This window comes from Pezoporus occidentalis, unplaced genomic scaffold (assembly GCF_034315485.1).
Source record: "Pezoporus occidentalis ecotype Australia unplaced genomic scaffold, CSIRO_AGI_Poc_V1 ctg136, whole genome shotgun sequence".
NCBI lineage: Eukaryota > Metazoa > Chordata > Aves > Psittaciformes > Psittacidae > Pezoporus > Pezoporus occidentalis.
In genome coordinates this window covers 16,537-39,489 of record NW_026913168.1, presented here as the reverse complement: position 1 = coordinate 39,489, position 22,953 = coordinate 16,537, and the positions used below count along the sequence as shown (strand labels likewise).

At 41.1% G+C, this 22,953-nt stretch overlaps 1 long non-coding RNA gene across 1 annotated transcript in view; it reads right to left on the bottom strand.

Annotated features, from left to right (window-relative positions):
- The window catches only part of LOC134158898 (uncharacterized), a 28,165-nt gene extending 5,631 nt beyond the window's left edge, over nucleotides 1–22,534 (bottom strand). The window contains exons 1-2 of the long non-coding RNA XR_009962946.1: nucleotides 22,306–22,534; nucleotides 17,693–17,782 (exon numbers count right to left, since the gene is read on the bottom strand). This is a non-coding gene — a long non-coding RNA (uncharacterized LOC134158898). The remainder of the gene's footprint in view (nucleotides 1–17,692; nucleotides 17,783–22,305) is intronic.
- Nucleotides 22,535–22,953: the final 419 nt, after the last annotated feature.

Here is a 22,953-nt window from a genome sequence, read left to right as displayed (position 1 = left end):
AGCTGTGGACTTTCAGTCTCTCTCATTTCCATAAGCACTAAGGCAGCCTATTTTTGCTCTTATTCTCATTTAGAGCATTAAGACTCTAAAAAAACACCATTCTTATGGGATTACACAGAATGCAGTTGCTATTTTCACAGCCCAAGCTATCCGGGCAAGAAAAACGTTTTTACCACAGAGAAATAAGGAAAAGATCTTTACACCACAAACAGCAGTTACAAATCCTGACATTTATCATGCTGAAGATGGAGTTTATGTCATCAGGATTCGCCTTGAGAAAGCTGCAGTTGCAAAACAATAATCATTAGGTTTAATATAGTTCAAAGCCAAATGATGGCAGCTGTACATGCCACAAAAAAATATTTGTAAGTTTCAAGCACACACTTAATTTAACTACAACCAAACTCCAAGATATTTCTGATTTACAGCAAATGACTCGAAACACTGACTACATCCCGGTGCTGCTCTTACCTCTCTTAGCAGCATCTGTTCTCCGTCTTGCTGGTGACACCAGATCCTTTACAATCTGTAGCACTTGAATCATTGCTCATTAGCAAGATCAACAAGATTAGATGCTCCTCTAAAATTCCAACAGGTTTCATTACTACATGTGATATGGCTGTCTTCAGGATGCTCAAGCAAAACTGATGCAGGAACAACTCACCTACCTTCACAGAAAGATTTCTGCCTGATGACTGTACAGGCTGGGGTGATGGATTTAAAGTGACTTCAGCAGGAGACAAAAAAACTGCAAGCAGTCCTAAATGTATTTCTACAGAGCATTTTAAAATTACTGCAGAGAATGCATACCAATTCCTCTAAATAAAGTTTACAGGAAACATTCACACCACAAAGTAACTACAGAAAACACCACTCAAAATTAACGTGGATAGATGCAATGTACGCCTCTCAGCTCAGCAGCCGTGTCTGCATCCTCTAAAAGTCTGTCTCAAGTCCTGAAATTCCACGGAATGCTTTAAGAAGAGCTATCAGTGCAGTGTAGAGCCAGCATCAGACCTGCTCACAGAATTAAAGTTAAATCTAAACTCCATCAGGCACAAGGAAACACCTGAGAAAGAGTCATTCAGCTCCTTTTCCCTCCCCTTGAATGCACATCTCTGACACCCTCCTATGTGAACAGAATTCTTGCACACCGGGAGGCACACTGGAAATCCTGTGGCGTTCTTCTCTCTCCCACCAGCAGAGGCCCAGAGAACTATTTCAGCTAAATTGCTATCACTGCTTCTGTCAGGTAATTTTAAGCAGACAAATTGCAGTACGTGCCCCACACCATTTTTAACACCATCTGGAAAACATACAAAGGCACTTCAGAAGTGCCTTCTGTCACAGCCTCTACGGAGCTAACAAACAAAAACCTAGAGAAATCGTGCTTTATAGGCTTAAGTTAAATAACCGTCAGCCCTGAAGAGGCTCTGTGAACACTTCAGACCAAATTCTGTCACAGCCTTGTGAGGCCTTACCCACACAAAGACAGTGATTTAGGAAGCCAACTACCATAACATTGAAACAAACCACAGGCCACCATCAAGGCACAGCAGGACATATTCTCTGGCCTTTAGACCTTCTGTTCCTGTTGCTTAAGTTTTATATGGTAGGGGGAAGAGGTCATCTCTTCTCATTTCTAGCTGCTGATCACAAGCTTTTCAGATTTTACATTTATCCACATGCAAGTCAGTCTCTTGAAAGACAAAGAGCACAAGCACCACAAACTCTATTTTGTCAGTCTCATTTACAACCTGCCCATTAATCCATCGCTGTCAGAAGAACTAACCAGCCCAAAGTACTTGGTTTGGCAAAACAAAGACAAGTTAAAAATCATTCTCTCTGAACACTGATTTCTTCTCCCACCGTGCAAATACTCAGGTGTCCAATAGGACTATTCTCAATAGGAAGCCTGTGGACAACTCTGCAACTGTAACTTAACCTCTTCCTGAAAAAAGGATTCTTTAAACCATTACAAACAGAAGTCTCTACTTCCTATATGAAGAGTAATTTCTAACTCCTGTATCTACATTTAAATTCCAGGTTTCAGACAAATGTCCTTGCATGTAAAGAGGTAAGGAAAAAAATCACCATAAACAGATGTTTACAGAACAAGTATAACTTCAAAGCATTTAAAGAAGGGGTTGTCTTACCTAAGTTTACCTGGAGGTCTTTCACTTAGTAATCCAGTCCTCAAAATTACTGCTGTACAAACTTTCCCACCATTATCTTGCCATGATGTCTCATTTATTTGGTTGGGTTATCAAACAACTTGTCTTGAAGCATTACCGACAGCTGTATTACATTGCAAATTTCCTCTAAAAAGCTGGATTTAAGTTTATGGTTCACAGAACACAGTTACCTTTACAGCACTGCTAAGCTTTTGATGGTCTTCATAGAAACATATTAAGGACAGAAATAAAGCAGGGGAATAAGGTTGAGTAAAATCTTCATTAATAACATCTGCTTAACCAACTGAAGTAGGAGCACACCTTACAGATCCTGAAGGTGATTTTTAACTGAACTAGATTATCTCATTTCTACAGCAAGGCTCTCAAGTGCTGGAATAAGGAGAGGATGATGGTCTGACAAAAAGAAACAGTGGGGAAGGGGGAGCAAAGGAAGAGGGAAAGGAATAGAAGGCATGCTTTGTACTTGCTTTTGTTTCAAAATTACTTAAAAAAGAAATGGGGCACTTCAGTAGCAAGGAATTAACACCCAGGAAAGGATTACAGCTATTCCTGACTGCAAAAAGGGGGTTGTTCCCTTCAAAACTATCCCTTGTCCTGCTGATAACAAAGATGACAACCTGGAAGAGGACTCTTAGAGGATTTGCAGGTCTAGGGACTATGGTGAGAATACAAAACCAGTACCTACTAAAGCTTGCAGAATAGCCATTCGAAAAACTTTCATCCCACAGTCACCAGTACTTCTCTTTCTCCACCAGTGGTAGGGGTATTTTTAACAGTTAAAGCCTGCTCAGAGCTTTTAAAGAGACACACACAAGAACTTAAGGACTAGAAATCATTTTCACACACACCTACCTCCCTTGACATGAAATAATCTCCAGAGATGACATGCACAGTATTTTCCCCTCTCTTTTGACATGGAAAAAGCCATGTAGAAAGAAATGGAAAAAAAAACCCTAGCTTTAAAATTAATTTCAGAAAATGCAGACAAGAATACTAAACATCCTGTGAGTAACATAAAAAAAGAAAATGGTGCAAGTATGAAGCAGGGCCGTGGAGTTCATGGTGAACAATGTAACAAAATTAGACAAATCACTGAAACTTTGAGGAATTATACAAAGCATTGTAGCCATTTCTTTTTCCTCAAATCAGTTTCTACACCTACCTAGACAGTAACAGTAAACCTGCTTTAAAAAGTGGCAATACCAAAGAGGCTTCAAGAGTCTTGAGGCTTCAAGAGTTAAAGTGAGTCTACAGAAGGGCCACAAAGATGCTCCAAGGATGGGAGCAGCTCTGCTCTGGAGACAGGCTAAGAGAGCTGGACTTACTCAGCCTGGAGAAGAGAAGGCTATGGGGAGAATTTAGAACAGCTCCCAGTGCTTAAAGGGTCAGACAAGAAATCTGGAGAGGGGCTTCTTACAAGGGCCTGTAGGGACAGGACAAGGGGGAATGGCTTTAACCTGCCAGAGGACAGGTTTAGATATTAGGAAGAAGTTGCTCCCTGTGAGAGTGGCAAGGCCCTGGCACATGGTGCCCAGAGAAGCTGTGGCTGCCCCATCCATGGCAGGGTTCAAGGCCAGGTTGGATGGGGCTTGGAGTAACCTGCTCTAGTGGAAGGTGTCCCTGCCTGTAGCAGGGGGTTGGAACTGGACAAGCTTTAAGGTCCCTTCCAACCCAAACCAGTCTGGGATTCTATGAAACAAAACACACTAACTGGCTAAATCATGTAATTTCATCTGTTACTCATAAGCGATAACCTAGTTATAGTTCACTTTTATCTTTGAATCATGACACCCAGCTGATACTGCCACACAATCTGTTACAACTGCCATCTCTCAGACCACATCCTACAAAACTTGAACTGTGGGAAAGAATATTTACCAGGCAAAAAGTTCACAGCAATTCTGACACAGACACACAAGGTAAACCAAAAGGAAACCACATCATAAATGCAGTGTGACAATTTAAGCAGCTTCTGTTTGAAGGGAAAAGCAATGTTACATGCTCAGTGAGTATCACCTGAATTCCTGCTAAGCATTTTCAGTTTGCTAAGCAAGATGTGCTTGATGATGTTCTTGCAGTTTGCTTTTCTCCCTTAACTTCAAAACTGTAAGGAATGCAGCAGTCATGCACACATCACCAACCTGATGTAGTTTGTTGGTGTGATAAGGAACACTTAACCACGATGGGATTTTATGGATCACTGTGTGCAACCCTTGACCTCTCCTAACCATCAGAGAAAGAATGGCCTGCATCTGATTAGTCAGCTACCATCACTCAAAATAAAAGTGCTTCCATTAACATAATTATCATTAACTGGCTTATGAAAACAGTTCTTTTTCATGAAGCATATTGCCAGGAGGTAACATTTACAGCAGCAAAGATGCTGCAGAAGGATGGTTCGGTGGGTATTTGTCGAATGACACTTGGAGGAAAAAACACAATTTAGAACTTCAGTTTGAGAAAAACTTCCTATTTTCTCCTTCATGCTCTTCTATTAATCTCTAATGGTTGTATATTCATGACATTCTGGCTAAGCTTTTAAAGAACCATCAAGAGCCCGCAGGGTAATGCCAGGCAGCACTGCAGCTACCCAAAAGAAGAGTTCCTGCTTCTTGTGCCCTCACTTACAGAAAGGAAGACGGACAAGCTACTAATAAAATAAGAAAACCCACAATGAAGTGGCTTGTGGGCATTCATTCATATGAACAACAGGCCTGCACACATTCCATTTGAGATGCAAAGTTACTGTGATTCTTCTTTTTCCATCTCCCATCAACCTGAACTGTTCAGGTGCACACGGGTGATTCCACCACATCTCTGCAGAAACCTGTGCAGATCCGTCTTCAGAATCCTACTTCACATTCCCCAGAGCCAGAATTATTTATGGCCTTTTCCCCACCTGCTCAACTCTAACCACAGTTAAGAGACCAGACTTTCAGGCCTGGCACGCCAAAGAAACTGACAGCCCAGAGCACAGTGGCCAGTAAGGTACCAGCCCAAGATCCAGTCCTGTTCCTACCTGTTTGGATGGAAGTGGGATCAAGCTTCAAGTCTTGCTGCTACCATCTATAAAGCAGATAAATACATACACAAAACACTCCTCCTGGTCTCTTCAGTTGTGCAAAGGGCAAAGCCTGATATTATAGACAAGACGCAGGGATTTCCATGAGCAGTGCTCCATTTGCTTCTTTCTACACCTGTGAATTACAGATGGTGCTTTGGTATGTTACAAAGTGAGCAGGGCATAACAAGGGCTATAAAAAGACAAGTACCACCAGAAATGAGGGCAGTTGGTCTACTGACCAGTCCAAAGGTTTCCTTTAAAAGCTGTGATTTCAAAAGTGACACACGGCACAGCTTCCCTCCCATCTTCGCAAATGAGGATTTTCTTACCAGAACAGCTACTATTTCATAAGCACAAGAAAAGTTTTCAACAACAGATTAAAGGATGAAGGATATACGAGTAAGGAACATCAGAGGGAAAAAATTGTTTAAATATCAAACAGAAGGAAGAACATGTTGTAAAAAAAAAATTGAGCAGTGAGTTCAGAGCAAAAAGTGTGTATTTCTTAGAGAAAATAATTTCAGGTAAAATCCACCTGGCAGCAAAGTCCTGGCATAGCCTTAAGCATCAACAGCAACATTTTGGTTTATGAGACTCCTCTGACTGACTTCTGTCACAACTGGTCTTCAAACCAGTATCCTGAAATACACAGGCACTGAGTTCTAACATAGACAACATGATACAAATTATTAATAAAGCAGCTATAAAGTAGGTTATCCTCTCTTACTAGTATTTTTAATTAATTTTCTGATCTGTGAACTGAAAGCTACAGTTTTAAGATTTAAATAAGCTCCTATAGATGGAACAGGAGAACTCTAGATTTTCAGATCAATAACTAACCCTCACCATAAATCTCTGAGCCTCTAAATTCTGATGTTATTTTCTACAGATTAATCTTTGGCAGCAATACACTAATGGGAACTATGAAAATGATAAAGACAGCCTAGTGCTCTCCAAAAGACTGATCATAGAATCCCAGACTGTTTTGGGTTGGAAGGGAGCTTAAAGCTCATCCAGCTCCAACCCCTGCCATGCGCAGGGACACCTTCCACTAGAGCAGCTTGCTCCGAGCCCCTGTGTCCAACCTGGCCTTGAACACTGCCAGGGATGGGGCAGCCACAGCTTCTCTGGGCACCCTGTGCCAGCACCTCAGCACCTTCACAGGGAAGAGCTTCTGCCTAAGAGCTCATCTCAGTCTCTCCTCTATCAGTTTAAAGCTATTCCCCCTTACCCTATCGCTAACATGAATTTCAGTACCCTTTCCTGTGAAAATGCCTCCACAAGTGATACGACTCCATTTATTATTTAAGTCATTCATTCTTCAAAGACAACTGCTTTTGGCTCTGCATTTTGCAAAACATTCATTAAAATAATAATTATGTCAGTAATTGCTTCATCCAACAGAATTTGCACTGACTTAGGAATATTTTACCTTCATTTTTAGCACTTTTTTTTTTTACCATTTTCAAAGCATGAAAGTATGGCTGCAGATTTTAAAGCAAACTGATAAAGATATATGAGTTTCTCTTATAAGACACCTACTCGGTAGCAGAGAGTAGCTTGATCTAGAGGCTGGAAAAGTAATAAATTATTGTACGAGAAAGCTATCTAAGTGAAGGCTGATTAAAAAGCACGAGAGGCATTTGTTCACATTTTTTTCAAAGTTGGTTTTCTTTCTCCTTTAAGCATACAAGAAAGCTGCTCATTAAATTCAGGATGATGGAGAATTCCAATAAATGGTCAATTAAATTAATTCCACCTATTCCAGGCAAAAACTTCTGAACTCAAGAAAAGGAAAACAAATGCTAAAAACAGGGAAAGGGGAAGACAGAAAAACATACAGCTAAGTTCCATATGTTTTTGCACACAGTGAAACTACACACTGCAAAACCCCAACACTGAACAATACTCTTACTGTTACCTTTCTCGGTCAATTCACATTCGCTTTCACCCCTCTAGTTAATTCTACAAGACCTGGGCATCTCGGCAACGCTGCTGGCAAATAAACTCTGCTAAGACAGAGCCCAGAACCAGCAGCATAAACCACACTTGATTCAGCTTCGCTTTATGACAATTGAACTATCAAAATGAAGAACATCTCGCCTATCTATTACACGAGCAAAGATAGAGGAATTGTACATGGCTTAGTGACTAAGTTTCAGTTTTGGCAGACAGAAGACTGTTGCACGCTTACTGTTCTCCTCACTCTCTCTGTAGCTGCCATGTTTTAGCCACCAATTGCTCATGGTCCAGACAAAAAGGGACTGAACTGCAACACTCTACTCAATGTTAGTCAGGCATTGTAATCCACTATTTTAACTACCAATGGTACTACACCAGTGCTAAGGAAAGAAAAAAAAGAAGTACCATCTTCCTCCATTTGGCAGTAGATTTATCCTTGACCTTGAACTTTTCACGTTAGCTGGACAGCACACAGGTAACCTAACCTTGCCAGACCACTGAATACACAGCATTAAACAAAAATAGAAATTAAGAGTGAGATCTCCAAAACACAGGGTATATTAGATATAAGGAAGAAATCCTTTACTATGAGAGTGCTGAGGTGCTGGCACAGGGTGCCCAGAGAAGCTGTGGCTGCCCCATCCATGGCAGTGTTCAAGGCCAGGTTGGACACAGGGGCTTGGAGCAAGCTGCTCTAGTGGAAGGTGTCCCTGCCCGTGGCAGGGGGTTGGAGCTGGATGAGCTTTAAGGTCCCTTCCAACCTAAACCATTTTGTGATTCTGTGGTAGATGTTCCACTCAATGACTGACGCATTAAGAAATACCAACACCACCCAAGAGCTTTACATTGAGTTTCACATAAATATTATTTCTTTGAGCTTGTTTTATCGCATGGGGAATAAACAAACCTTGAAATGCCACTAAAAGTGACTCGGTAGCCTTTGCTCTAAAAAGAACTATTTTCCTACCACAGTGTGACAGTAAAAATTACGGACATTTTTTGTAATTGCTTCTGGCATAGAAAAGCATATGGAGGAAGCGGGGAGGAAATAACCAGCAAAACTGACTCTTTCCAGTTTGTAGTTAATCTTCTGAAGGCAAACTATAAACCTAAATTTGCCTCTCCCGTTTTCCAAGACCAACCCTGATGTCCTTCAAACACTGTTACATTAACTTGCTGTAACTTGGTGGGGGGGGGAGAAGAAATGGGAAGCTAAAAGCTTGCCTAGTTTAAAACCAGATATAACGTAATACGAAAATACAGCCACTCTGAAACATGCAAGGCAAGCTGGGTCTATAGAACAGGCTTGACACAAATTATGGCTGTAGCACAGCATCATAAAAGCAGAGAGCTGCAGCTGACAAGTCAGTCAAGAAGTGAGTTTGGGAGATGGCAGGGAAGGAGGAGTTTGTCATAGCATTCATACAACTCAAATACTAGCATCCCAAAGTAAAACTTCTCCTGTAACACTGTACAACATTCTACTACCAAAGGAAAAAGAGAGGAATGGAAAAAGCTTTATATTGAATGCAAGAGCACACATTCTGGTGAGAGACTTGTTTCCTGATGTCTAGAAGTTCTGGGAAGTTGGACTGCTGCTCAAAAGAGTTCTGAGGGTGCCTTTCAGCAACCTACCAGGGAATTAGGCAGGCTTTCAAAGAGCTTTTCAAGGGTAACACAGAAAGACCGCATTCAAGAATCCTCTCCTATGGCAAACCAATGTGCTTTATTAAAACAAAGTGCCCTTTTATATTAATGATCTATTAGATTAATGACTGCACTGGCCAAATGCACTGGAGATTCTACAGCATGTTGGGATGCCTTGCATTCCAGAGAATATTTATGTTACATGAAATAAACTGGAGAAACAAAGAAAAACAGAAGAGGAGACTGCAACATACCAGCTACCAAAGCAGCTTGGAAGTCCTACACAGGTTTCTGCTTCCTTGTGGAATTTAACCAGGATAGGTACAGGTTTACCAATAGCCTTGAAAAAATTTCTGCGCCATCTTGTCATTCTTCCACACTATTTTAAGCATTAAAATCTCATCATTATAGGGGGCTTTTATGCAATAAGAGATTAAACAAACCTTATAATCAGCTGATAGATAAGGTATCACCTAAGTGCAGCTCCTTTGTTTACACAAATATCTGCAACTATCCTTTAAACAGAGAAACAACAACAGATTTGATAGTTTAAGCACAGAAAAGATCTTAACTTTAAACAAACACGGAGCCGGTAACCCTTCTGGGACTGCTGGCATAACCCCACTGATGGCAACAATCCAAATGTTTTTCATCCATGCTACAAATCAAAGTTGTTTCCTATCAAAAATTGGGCAAAAAATGTCAAGACTTGTTTTTCTTAAAACATGGTCTGTTCAGCTCAAAATAACCACACATCTTGTCTGTCAGGCATTTTATTGCTGGAATATGTATGCAAGTAATGGAACATAACATAAAATGAGGCTGCAGCTCACTTTTTTTATCATCTGTGGCAAAGTTACACTAATGAGCACCAATAGCTTCACTTTTCCAACACAGTAGCACATATTAGTCAATCACTTGTAAAGAAAGGGAGAGCAATATGACTCACACAGGCAAGGGAAGTTCTCTAAATACCTCACTTAACACTGCTGTTGGAAACCTTCTTCTTCAGCCCATTTCTAATCCCTCATCTGACCCAGCTGCTGTTTTGTGAATTCTCCAATTCAATAGGAAATTATAACACCAGTCGGGAGCTTCCTACTGCAGCCTCCATGCAGTTGCTAGAACACTGCTCTGTGTTTGCATGCGAAGAGTGGGCGTCTGCCAAAACAGCTACATTTACAGCTCTCACTTTTCATCTCTGTTTCAGCTGTGAGTTCCTGCATCCTTCCCCCTTCGGAATGTACTTGAACACCACCCTCAACTTATCACAGGATGAATAGGATCCCAGAAATATGAATTGCTTACATAGTGGTGGATACTCGATACTCACTCCAGAGAACAAGGTTACAGTGTTCTTCTGCTACTCTCTGCTGCAGGAGTAACAAAGACCCATAATAAAGGCATTATTGTGCAACATTCTATATAAAGAAGTAGAGAGATAGGCTCAAAGACTAAAATTTAAATAAAAACCCCTGTAACAGGAGAATATTATCATGCCAAAAACATGTACTTCTGTGTATGCAAGTTAGTCATAATACTTCATCAGTCCTTACTGGCCACCAACCAAAACAGTGAGAGGCAAACTCAGAAATAAAAATAAAATAAAAAAAATAAATAAATAAAAATATAAATATAAAATAAATAAAAATATAAAAATATATAATACAAATGTCACAGGCATCTTTGTAGCCCCTTTCAGATACTGGAAGGCTGCTCTGAGGTCTCCACACAGCCTCCTCTTATTTATTATAAATAAATAAATAAATCTAAAAAGTCTGCTTAACCACAGAAAAATTTCAGAAAGCTTTCAGTTGTGTTCTGATATATTTAAATAGTTATCAGCAAAGAAGAAAAATTCACAAGGTCTGAAAAGTTGCATCATTCTGACAATTGGTAAGTAAGAAGAAATCAAACATTACGGAATACAAGTATTAAGAAAACAAGTAAGTTTCTACTAACATGCCAACATTTCCTCGATGTGATGCATCAGTTCTGTGCATGTGAAGTATTTGGGTTTATACTTTCTTGCTACTGATGCACTCTATTTAGAGGAGCAGTTGCACTTCAGCACTGGTGAGAAACTGGGTCATATGAGATCTGATTAGCCCTCTGGAGATGCCTCTCTGCATTTAGTATAGAGGAAGCCTGAGATTACCACATTCCTAAACAACTTGACCTACAGTTCCATACAAGCTTCAAGGGAAAAACAGCATTACCACAGTCTCACCCACCAACCACTTACTCCGACCCATGTTCTCTCCCTGCTTTACAGCAGTACAACCATTCATGCAGCCACCTAACAAACAGCTCTAGGAGCCCACCCAATTCAAACCAAACTCCCAAATGCTCCTGCAACAAGAATGCAGGAATTCAGAAAGAGAAAGGACACCACCCTCTCTAATGGCAACAGCAACATGGTAAGGGGATCATGAATAAAGACCCTCAGTTCAGCTTTAGCTCCTACAGGCCAGACTGTACTAATGAAACTCAATTCCGCTCAAAGCTTTGCTGCAAGTCCACACAAGTTTCTGTAACCAATTAACTCTGACCTCTGAATCCACATTTTAACTCAGAATACTATTTCCAGCAAGCTTGCTGCTAGCGTTCCTCGACCAGCTGCACTACACTGCGGGGACAGCCAGCACATACAGCAGTAAGGAGCAGTGTTTGAAGAAAACAGAAGTGAAAAGTTAAGACAACACAGAAGCATAACAGCAAAGCAAGTTCAAGAATAGTTAAGAGCTTCTCCTAACCACTAGGTTCAGGAGCCAAACAACTTAGTACACATGTATTTTTCATGCTTCATCCTCTCACTACAAAAAACCAGTTACTTCACTGCTACTTCTGACCCAAGCACTCATGTGTCACTACAGTTAAATACAGTGACAAACTCCATAGATAGTTTCAAGGAAAAAAAAGAGCAAACATTATTTTTATGGGGTTGTTTTTATGGGGCTGTTACAGGAGCTTACTATTTTAAACATCTTGTGAGTTTTATTCTTTTTCAGATAGTTGAATTGCAGGGGGAGTTAACTCTTAAAGTAATTTAAATGTATCCAAAGCCTTCAACTTTGCATTATGGCCCTTTATCCCCTATGCTCTACAATTCTTTATCATTCAGATCTTCAGTTTCTCATAAAGAATCACTATTTCAAATCTCAGTAAAGCTGACCTAGAAGACAAAACCTTTTTCCACTTTCTCAAGTCACAGTATTTATAGATTAGGAGGTAATTGTGCTATGAAGTCACAAGAACTACTGAAGAAAATACTTCATGTTCTCTGTCTTCAAGCTTGTATTTTATAAATGGGTTTTCAGGGTTCAGGGTTCAAAAGTAAAACAAAAACTAGCATGTAACAACATAATCCCGTATCCTTTAGCTACTCATTGTACTACTTCGTTCAAGAGGTATTTTAGCAATGAACAGTTTACCTTGATCCTCAGCTCAAATTCATTCTGGCATACAGGGAGGGCAGATTGAAAGAGGGGGGAGAACTGAGCCAGTCTCAACCAGACAGACTTTTCTTATCATAGGAAGCTTTACAGAAGCCTACAACACACTTTCCCCAGTTGCAAGCATATGAATGATAACTCATGCTTACTAAAGCACTGGATGTTTACCTGTTAAGGCTGACCTTAACATTTGGTTTAATTCCCAAGTTTATTGCTCATGAACAGAGAAACTGACAGCCAAAAGTACTTCTTTACACATGCTACAAGAACTCAAAAAGAAAGGCAAACATTTCTAGGTTTTTTAGAAGTCACAAAGCTCAAAGGCTCCTCTGTGAACACAAACTAGAATGCCAGCTGTAATGAGAGGTCATGATATATAATCAGCTATCAAACAGAAGCAACCTTTAATCACACCACTGTGGTCTTGATTTGAACTGAAGCAAAAGTTTCCCACCTCATCACCAGACCACACTGACCATTTTCAAAACACAAGATTACATTGCACAGCATCTCTGCAAACACACTAAACATGCTCCTACCCTCAGTCAATCACAAGGCAAACCTAAAGAGATATAACAAACCTTGAAGAATAGCAGGTTAACTTGCCAACTGTCTGCACTGTTAAGTTGCCAGGGTGAGAGGAACAAAACTAAAAGCAGAAAGACAAAGCCAAAAAAGAATTCTTCTGTACAATTTATGACAGCAGAATAACAGAAAAAAAAAAAAAAGTTGGCACTGCATCCTATACATTTAAGAAGGAAAGGAGTATGAAGGTGTCAGCAGCTTGTTGCAATATACACCAACATTGAAGTTTAATTGTTTGCACAGTTCACTGCAGCAACTCAAGTAACTTCACTGCACTGGCCTTTCTTCAAAGGAGAAAGCACAGGAAAACTCCCAAACACAAGGAGCACGGTTTGTAAGAATTTATCATTACACTACACATTTTCTGGCAGCTGTCAATAACGAGAGAAAGTGTAAATGAAAAAATGAAAGAGTGTAATGAAATAATGAAAAGAAAGTGTAAATGAAAAAAATGAAAAACCTGAACGTATGCAAGTCCATGGGACCTGAAGAAATCCATCCATGGGTCCTGAAGGAGCTGGCAAATGAAGTTGCTAAGCCACTGGCCATCATATTTGAAAAATTATGGCAGTCAGGTGAAGTTCCCAATGACTAGAAAAAGGGAAATATAACCCCCATTTTCAAGAAGGGGAAAATGGATGACCCGGGGAATTACAGAGCAGTCAGTCTCACCATTGCGCCTGGAAAAATCTTGGAGCAGATTCTCCTGGAAGGCATGCTAAGGCACATGAAAATCAACAAGGTGCTTGGTGACAGCCAGCAGGGCTTCACTAAGGGGAAATCCTGCCTGACCAATTTGGTGGCCTTCTATGATGGGGTACAGAACTGATGGACAGGGTAGAGCAGTTGATGGCATCTACCTGGACTTGTGCAAAGCGTTCGACACTGTCCCACACAACATCCTTGTCTCTACATTGGAGAGACATCAATTTGATGGATGGACCACTCGGTGGATAAAGAACTGGCTGGATGGCCGCACACAAAGAGTTGTGGTCAATGGCTCAGTGTCCGGCTGGAGACCAGTAACGAGTGGTGTCCCTCAGGGATCGGTGTCGGGACCAGTCTTGTTCAACATCTTCGTCGCTGCCATGGACAGTGGGATTGAGTGCGCCCTCAGCAAGTTTGCCGATGACACCAAGCTGTGTGGTTCGGCTGACACCCTGGAGGGAAGGAATGCCATCCAGAGGGACCTCGACACGCTTGTGAGGTGGGCTGATGCCAACCTCATGAGGTTTAACCATGCCAAGTGCAAGGTCTTACACTTGGGTGGGAGCAATCCCAGGCACAGCTACAGGTTGGGCAGAGAAGATTCAGAGCAGCCCAAGGAGAAGGACTTGGGGCTGTTGGTCAATGAGAAAATGAACATGAGCCGGCTTCAGTGTGCACTCACAGCCCAGAAACCAACCGTATCCTGGGCTGCATCAAAAGGAGTGTGACCAGCAGGTCCAAGGAGGTGATCCTGCCCCTCTGCTCTGCTCTTGTGAGACCTCACCTGGAGCATTGTGTGCAGTTCTGGTGTCCTCAACATAAAAAGGACATGGAACTGTTGGAACAAGTCCAGAGGAGGCCACGAGGATGATCAGGGGACTGGAGCACCTCCTGTATGAAGACAGGCTGAGAAAGTTGGGGTTGTTCAGCCTGGAGAAGAGAAGGCTGCACGGAGACCTCATAGGCCCCCTTCACATACTGGAAGGCTGCTATAGGGATGCTGCGGAGGGACTCTTCATTAGGGACTGTAGTGACAGGACAAGGGATAACGGGATAAAACTTAAACAGGGGGAGTTTAGATTGGATATAAGGAAGAAATTCTTTCCTTTTAGGGTGGTGAGGCACTGGAATGGGTTGCCCAGGGAAGCTGTGAATACTCCATCCCTGGCAGTGCTCAAGGCCAGGTTGGACAAAGCCTTGGGTGGCATGGTTTAGTGTGAGGTGTCCCTGCCCATGGCAGGGGGGTTAGAACTACATGATCTTAAGGTCCTTTCCAACCCTAACTATTCTATGATTCTATGAAACCAACTGCTTCTGTGGTGTGACACTGTTGGCAGGTTACACACAGCCAGGATTTCTCTCACAAGTTACCTTTAAATACAAAACAAAAGTCAATCTAACTTAGCTCCACTGTACACTCTTACCCACCCTTGAAGCACATGCCATCACTGTCCTATGGAGCACACAGTGTTAAAATATAATTTCAAATACAGATTTCTCTTATCCTTATTTATGAAAGCAAACATTTATAAAAGCATTCCACAAAATAAAAGCCTTATTAATAGAGACTGCCTCAGTTTTAACACCTTTTCAGATCCTCTGTATTGCCCAATACTGCCATGAATGGTGGACTTCTCAACTCTGTGGATACTCTTCCCACACTCTGGGGAAGATCCAGCACAACAGGATCCAAAGCACTTACCCACACACCTGGTAACTATTACAAGTTATACAACAACAGTAGCTCCCTGTTCACCTTCCAAAAACATTTAACTAATCATTTGCTTAAAAATAAGCTTGTGTCCTTCTGAAGCACCAAGATATTACAGATTTACTTCTACAAGCTATTTCAGTGAAGTAATACACTACATGGAACAAACTGCTGCAATGACAAACATGATATAAGGTAAAAACGACTTTTTAAGCTAAAGAATAAAGTTTGGCAACAAAAAAAACCAACAGATATGAACTGCCTGGGAGTAGATTTAGGATAGATATTAGAAGAGGGATTTAATCTGAAATTCCAGAACAGCCCTTCACAAGCAGCAATGGAAACAGAAATTCCATCAAGTCTATCACAAGAAATTAACAAGTAGGATTCTATAATGTAGCCTGCACATATCATTCTGAATTCTCTTAACACCATGAAGTTATTGACATTCCCAAGTCTGAAGTTCCCACATTTTATACAGATTTTTGGTTTGAATTACACTAGGTGATGCACATGTCTGGAATACTAGAGACTCCCATCACTTTTACCACATCTAGCTATTCTAGGTGCCCACAGATTTTGTGAATAGCTTACATCTCCAGAAGTATGCACATAAATACATCTTTATAAGATGATAAATACCTTATAGATTGAGGTATTTAGTAGAGAGAACCCTGTAGACTGTGCTTATAGTTCAAGTTTCTCTGAAGTAAACCATAAACTAAAAAATCCAGCACCAGCTGAACAGGAATTTTCTGTTATGCCCATGAAGCTCATCACTTAAGCATGGACTTAAGCAGCTAACCTACCACAAGAATATAGTGTCCTGCAAAGAGACTGCATTTTGAATAGTATCTTTATTAACCACCACAAAAAATACTGCCAAAATGTTATCTTTCATTTGAATAAGGATCTTCATTCTTCCTAATATAAAGGCAAACTCTCCAGTCTGAAATCCTGTCAAAATCTGCCCAAAACCAATGGTGTTTTGCTCAGCCCCAACAGTGTTTGTTGTACTTAAACTGTCACAACACACTCACAAGTCACATTTAACACAGCAACTATGACTCAAAGAAGACTTGCAATCTTCGGTTATGTTTAAGACTATACATAAGGCAGTGACAGCACATGAGATGCTTTATAAAACAAGTGATGATTAATATAGCAGCATTTCACAAACTGAATATTCAGCTACTTGAATAACTGCCTGGAACATTGTCATCGATGCAGTAGAGCAAATACTTTAAACGTCAGAGAGGAAACAAGTGTGAACAGTAACATGAAAGAGAAAACAGGTATCGTTCTATATAAATACTAAAATAGTTCTATCTACTCAAAGCACAAACCCCAAAGTTCAGCAGTACTTGCAGACCTTTTTTTGGTGTAGATTTCCCTTTGCTGCATTTAGCAACCATTTCCTTCATCATTCTTGTTTTTCCTTCCAGATGTCATGAACAGTCATTTTTCATTTAGTTTGACACGAAATTTAACCAACAATTTTCTTTACTCACTTCCTCCCAGAAAATCAAATGGTCTTATTTTACTGCCACAGAATATAATTATCCTATGAACTGGATGCTCGTTCTTCAGAGATTCAGTACAGTTGTGTTGAGACCGAGTTACATTATAAATACAGTTCCTGTGCATATGAAGTTATATCCTTATTTCTACATGGTGTAAGTCTGGGTAATGTTGCTGCAAAGAATTACATGAAGAACTGTCACATTCACAAAATTTATGAAAGACCTTCAAATACTCAAAACAGTTTGCTAAAAAGAGATTATCTTACCCATCAGATGCGGCTTAAAAAAAAAAAAACTTCTGGTGTCTTTCATCTGTTTTTTTCCACCAAAACAGATCTTCAGTCAATTTTCTATGGCTCAGATCTTTCCTACTCATGCCAAAATTCCTTTGGAAGCAGACATGTATACTGAAATTTAAGTAATATATTTATTTTTCCCCATAAAATGAAGTCCATTCATTTTATGTTGGATTTTTACCAGCTATTTTACTTTACTGGATGGTCATATATTTTGTAGCTCTTTACAAACCCAAGACATTTTCCATGTTTTATTTATACTGAAAAAAACAAGTATCGGCTTGTAGCAGAACTCACCTTCTTGAAAACTCTACCAGACTACCAACACAGGAGTCTTACAGAGCATACACAGATCAAAAACCTGCAGATTAGGAACAGCATCTGCCAAATCTGTTTTAGTTGGTTATTTTTAAACGACTGCGGAGACAAAACTTCATATGAACATTTCTGAGGAGGAACCACCTTATAAAACCCACTACAGAAGTACACTGCTTCTCAACTGCAAATTAGGGGTTTCTTTTCTCTTAAATAAATAAATTTACTTACTCATGACTGGAAACTTCTTTGCGTATAATCCAGGAGAGGTCTTGAAGCAAAGTATGTTGTTGGAGGCGGTTTCTCAGATGTATACATGTCCTAATGATGGTAGGAAAATAAAGAGACAAATCATTTTTGAACTTCAAATAAGTAGAATAAATGTTTACATATAAACTGCCTTTCCTACTATCCTTTCATTCCTCCTTGTTAAAAAAATGAACACAAAGATGTATTTGTTATGACTGGGGAACTTTACTGCTTATGAATATATTTTGTAGTTTATCAACTCCAAATGTGTACTTTCTTCTAACATTCGTATTAGAAACTTGTGTGCACATACTATTTCATAAAGTATAACTTCTCCCCTCAGAAGTTAAAAGTACAAGACTACAACATGGAGATAGTAACTGAAAATACCAAAGTAGCAAGCAGGAAGGTGTAATATATTCTTTAATGAACACACAAGAACTACAAATCAGTTTACTAAAGCAGCATGGGTTGGCATTAGCATCCAACACTTCCTCTGCAGGAAAACCTGAAAGAAGTTACTGCCTGTAGCAACCGTAACACATCAGCTCAGCCAATTCATAACCAAAATGAGAAAAGGTATCAAAGTAGGGCAGATATGGATTCACTAACAATGTGCCTGGCTCTCCCCAAAGCAAGATGTAGAGGATTTAATCTCCAATAACGACAGCACAGCAAGGACATTCTGGAAAATTTATTATATAATCTCCCTCCTGCTGCTAAAAGCAAGTTTATACAAGTCTGACAGAACAGCGAACCGAAAGTAACTTAACCTCACAGCTGAGATGAAAAGAGAAAACTGAACACATCTATTAAGCTAAAGAGCTCTCCTCTAATACCTGCACAAGCAGAGAGTTCCTGTAAATTACAGAATAGGATGAGATTTCTTTCCTCTCTCCAAAATCAACCAGAACTTGCTGAACCTGACCACATATACTAATCCACCCAAAGAGTGTCTTGTGCTGACTCGGATTTCAAGCCTCAACTCTCCTGATCTCTTAAGGTTTAAAACACAAAAAGACAAAAGTAGGGATCTAACTTTTTTCTGACGCTTGACTTTACACAACATTTCCAGATTAACAGCACGTGCCAAAGAAGTAGAGGAACTATTACAGGACCGGATTCACATCACAGGAAAGCTCCTGTATCAAATGCTAAAACCAGTTTTGTAAAAGAAAAAGAATCCAACTACAACAGGAAGCCTTTGAAAACACTGCAGACTGACAATTACAAGCAACTCTTTTTGCATTCAAAAGGCAGGGAAGAGGCTTAGCAGGGGAAGAAAATGGTATCATGCTGAAGAAATACATATGCAAATGTTATAAATTAACCCCCAATGAACACAAAGCCATTAGATGGTGCAGTTACTGAAGAGGAATAGTTTGAACTGCTGGTCCTGACAATTCTCTATGAACGGCTGCTACATGAAGCACACAAAGCCTAATCAAAGTATCTGGTTAAAACACCACTAGAAGTGCAGTTTTGCCACCTTCCTTTTTATTACTGGTGTAAGAATTCACAGAGAGGACTACCATGACATTTAATTATTTACCGGACTAATTACAGCTATTATCTTGAGAACATCAAATGAGTCAAACAGGTGGCCTTCAACCCAGGTTCAAAGCACTTTTGACCAGAGCTCCATACTACCCTTTGGGTCCAAATTGTTCTTTAATCTTCTACAGAGTCTCTCATCCAACTTGTTTTTCCAAAGATACAGTCTCACCTTAGTTTTGTAAATATGAACTAACACCACTGTGCCTCAAAGACATCACTTTACAAGACATTTTATTGTGTGTATACACAAGAAAAGGCTGTTCATTAGGAAAAAACGAAACATCAGTTCTCAAAACCACTTAAGGCTAATAACAGATAATTATGCACCGTATGGTTTACAAAAATCTAGTCACACACTAAGGAAACATGTAGGGGAAAATATAGCAGCTAAATACTACCTAAAAGCGTGTGAGAACCATGAAAGCAACTGTTGCAGTATACCACAGAACTGGACTACCATCTCTAAGATGTCACTCCTACCTTGCCTTCTACATCTAAGTATTTTACTTAGCTATTGCCAATATCTGCTTAGTAGCCAATACAGACTTCTGGTTAAATTCACATTTTGTTCTTTGAAATAACACTGCTTTATAAGATTTCCCTTAAGTTCACAACTTTATCATTTTACCTGAACTACTGGAAAGTGCTTAAGTCCCTGAAAAAAAAAGTTTCATTTCTAGGCTGTAATTTCAAGTATAGCATTAGCAAGAAGTACCAGAAAGTCATGAAAATCAACAGTGGCAAATATCAGGTGTGTACTAGCGCATTACAACATTGATGCTTTTCCTTAAGATGCGTGTAAAAAACTAAATAGTCATGCCTCAGCTCTCCCGGCCAACGACCTGATTTCTTTCAATGCTTATAGGGTTCTCTCCAACTATTACACAACAGAGAAAGAAAGAAAGAGCATTACTTGTTGAGTGTCTTGCTGAAAGATACCATCTTGGAAAAACCGTCTTCTTATTCAGAATAATACCTGACGTCCTGTAATGCTTTCCATTGCAATTAACAAGGCTATAAAAAACCCACACACATACCTTTGATCCCTCTCAGTTCCTAAAGAGCCAATCCTTGTATTCCAGCCAGTCTTTCCTCTGCTAACACACACCTACCAGCCCTTGGTGGTATTCACCTTAAGGAGCTGTGAAACTACCAGGGTTTTATCTTAGATTTGAAAGGAATACTTCAAATGAGAGGACCCTTTTAGGACTTCAAATTCAAGCACACTAATAATACATTTAGTTATCTGTTTCCACACTTACAGATTTTTATTTTTTTTTACTAAGTACTCTGTTTCAGAATACTTAATAGGACCCAGATTGCATGTAAATTACAGCATATTAGAACTGTATGAACTATAACTAGAGAAAAGATATTCCTTTAAGCTGTCGATTAAAGACCTGGGTCTAGTCTGTGTGTACGTTATTGTAGTATCTGCTTAACTTAGATGCTAAGAAGTTAACATGTTAAGAATTTATATCCCCAATTCCCAAGAACCAGAAATCACAGGAACACCACGCAACTGCACTGTGTTTAAACATACACACAAAGACAAAATAGCATGAAGAGAGCCTGACTGACACACATCAGTATTTTACTGCCCTTTACTTTCTTCTTTGAACCAAAATGTTATGGTCCCTCAAAGGAAACACATACAGAGATTTCAGAAGCACATGCTTCAAAGTTTTATAGATAGCTGGCTGGCAAAACATTAAGTCTGAAATTATTGGTTTCCATGCTATATAATCAGAGGGCAAAAGAACAGCTGCTTAAAAGGCAGTTCTACTGAATACTTATTTTACACTGCATCCAAGTTAAATTAACTTCAAAGTCATAAGCAGTGAAAACAGAAGCTAAAAAGGAGCAAAACTAAGTTACTTAGGAGCATGGCTATTAAGAAGAAAATCATAAAAATTCCTAATACAACACCAAGCTTTCGAGTGTTCCAGCTCAGGAGAATGCCCAAGACAGCTCAGATACAAGACTCACACCAAAACAGGTCTGCTACTGTCTAAGAACCTACACAAAACCATTGACTGGCGACAAATGAGGAAGCACAAACGAAACAAGCACAATGACACACCCTCCTTTGTTCATAGTAGGAATATTTACACTACAAAGCGTTGAAGCAAATTGCTTTGAGTTTCAGGCACTGCTGATTGGCCCCTGTATTTCATAGACACACGCCTAGCAGAGTTGGAGTTTCGACTGTCACACAGCAGCTCCGGATTGCAGGGTAGACACCAAGCTAAACAAGCACAGAGAACAACCACTTAATAAAATTATTCTAATAAAACTGATCCTCCACAAAATGCACTTGCTTTGAACGAGGCAGATGTGCATTTAGTGTCATTTCACTGTAACTGAAAGCTAAAAAGTAACTACATTCACAGACAGCTTTCTGTGCAGCTGCCTGCTCCACAGAACGGCATAACGAAAGTTATTCTCAAGTGTATGCGGGCAAACGACTGGTACAGGAGATTGGCGACGGCAATTTAAGTCACCAGCTGACTCTCATTCAGCCGCAGTCCAACGGTTCTGGTGGTTTCCTACAGGCAAGCATCCACACCACGAAAAGAACCCGAAACATCTCGTAATTGGCTCTTTTGTGGATGGTCCCAGCAAGGACTAAGTGAGGGAGATGGAGACTGAAGCCTGTTGGCAGCACATCCTGGGGGAAGGGAAACACGCAGGACTTGCCGACCCTTGTGTGCCAGACCTGGCACTTTTCACCACATACCTGAAGCATTACAAAAGGCACAAGAGAGAGAGAGCAGGTACAGAAAGAAGCACCCGAAAGTCGCATTAAAACAGGGGCTCAGCTATCCAAAACCTCCCTGCTCCCACCTGGACAGAGAAGGGGAGTCCACAACAAGGCCCCAGAGCCGTGAACCCCAAAACACACCACAGAGCATCCCCAGCCCCTATGCGAGGCCCAGCGCCCCTCACTCTCCTGAGGGAAGTGCACCCCTCACCACCATGTTTGGGGATCCCTTTCCCCCCGCCCCAACCGCCACCACACCTCACTCAAGCGTTACAGCGGGACCCGGGGGCATCTCCAACACGGCTCCCCTCGGGATCCCGCGGCCCGCTGGGCTCAACCGCCTTCCGCACCGCTCCGGCCCCACAGCTCCATACACACTGCCCTTCCCGCCTCTCCCCTCAGCAGAAACAGCCCGGACTCTCCGAACACACAGCCCCTCCGCTTGGAATGGAACCGTCCGAATCACTCCACTGCCCTCCGGGAGCCGGCTCCCGCCGCTTCCATCTCCCCAGCCCCGCGGGTGGTGTGCGCAGCCCGGCCCCCCCCCCCCGGGGGCAGGATGGTATTGCCCACCTCCCCTCAGCTCCGTAGGAACGAGGTCCCACCCCGGCCGCCCCGGTGGGGAGCTCCGGCGCGGCATCTCCCCACACACACACACACACACACACATACATACATACACACACACACACATACATACATACATACACACACACACACACACACATACATACATACATACAAACATACACATACACACACACACACACGTCGTCCCCCCCACGCCAGGGGGAAGGAAGCGTCCAGGCGGCCACCCTGCTGCGCGTGGGGCGCTCCCCCACCCCTGGGGGAGCCGCACAATGGCCGGACATTGCCGGCTCCCCTTTACCTTTGCTCGGCTTCCTCCTCCTTTCCGGGGCCT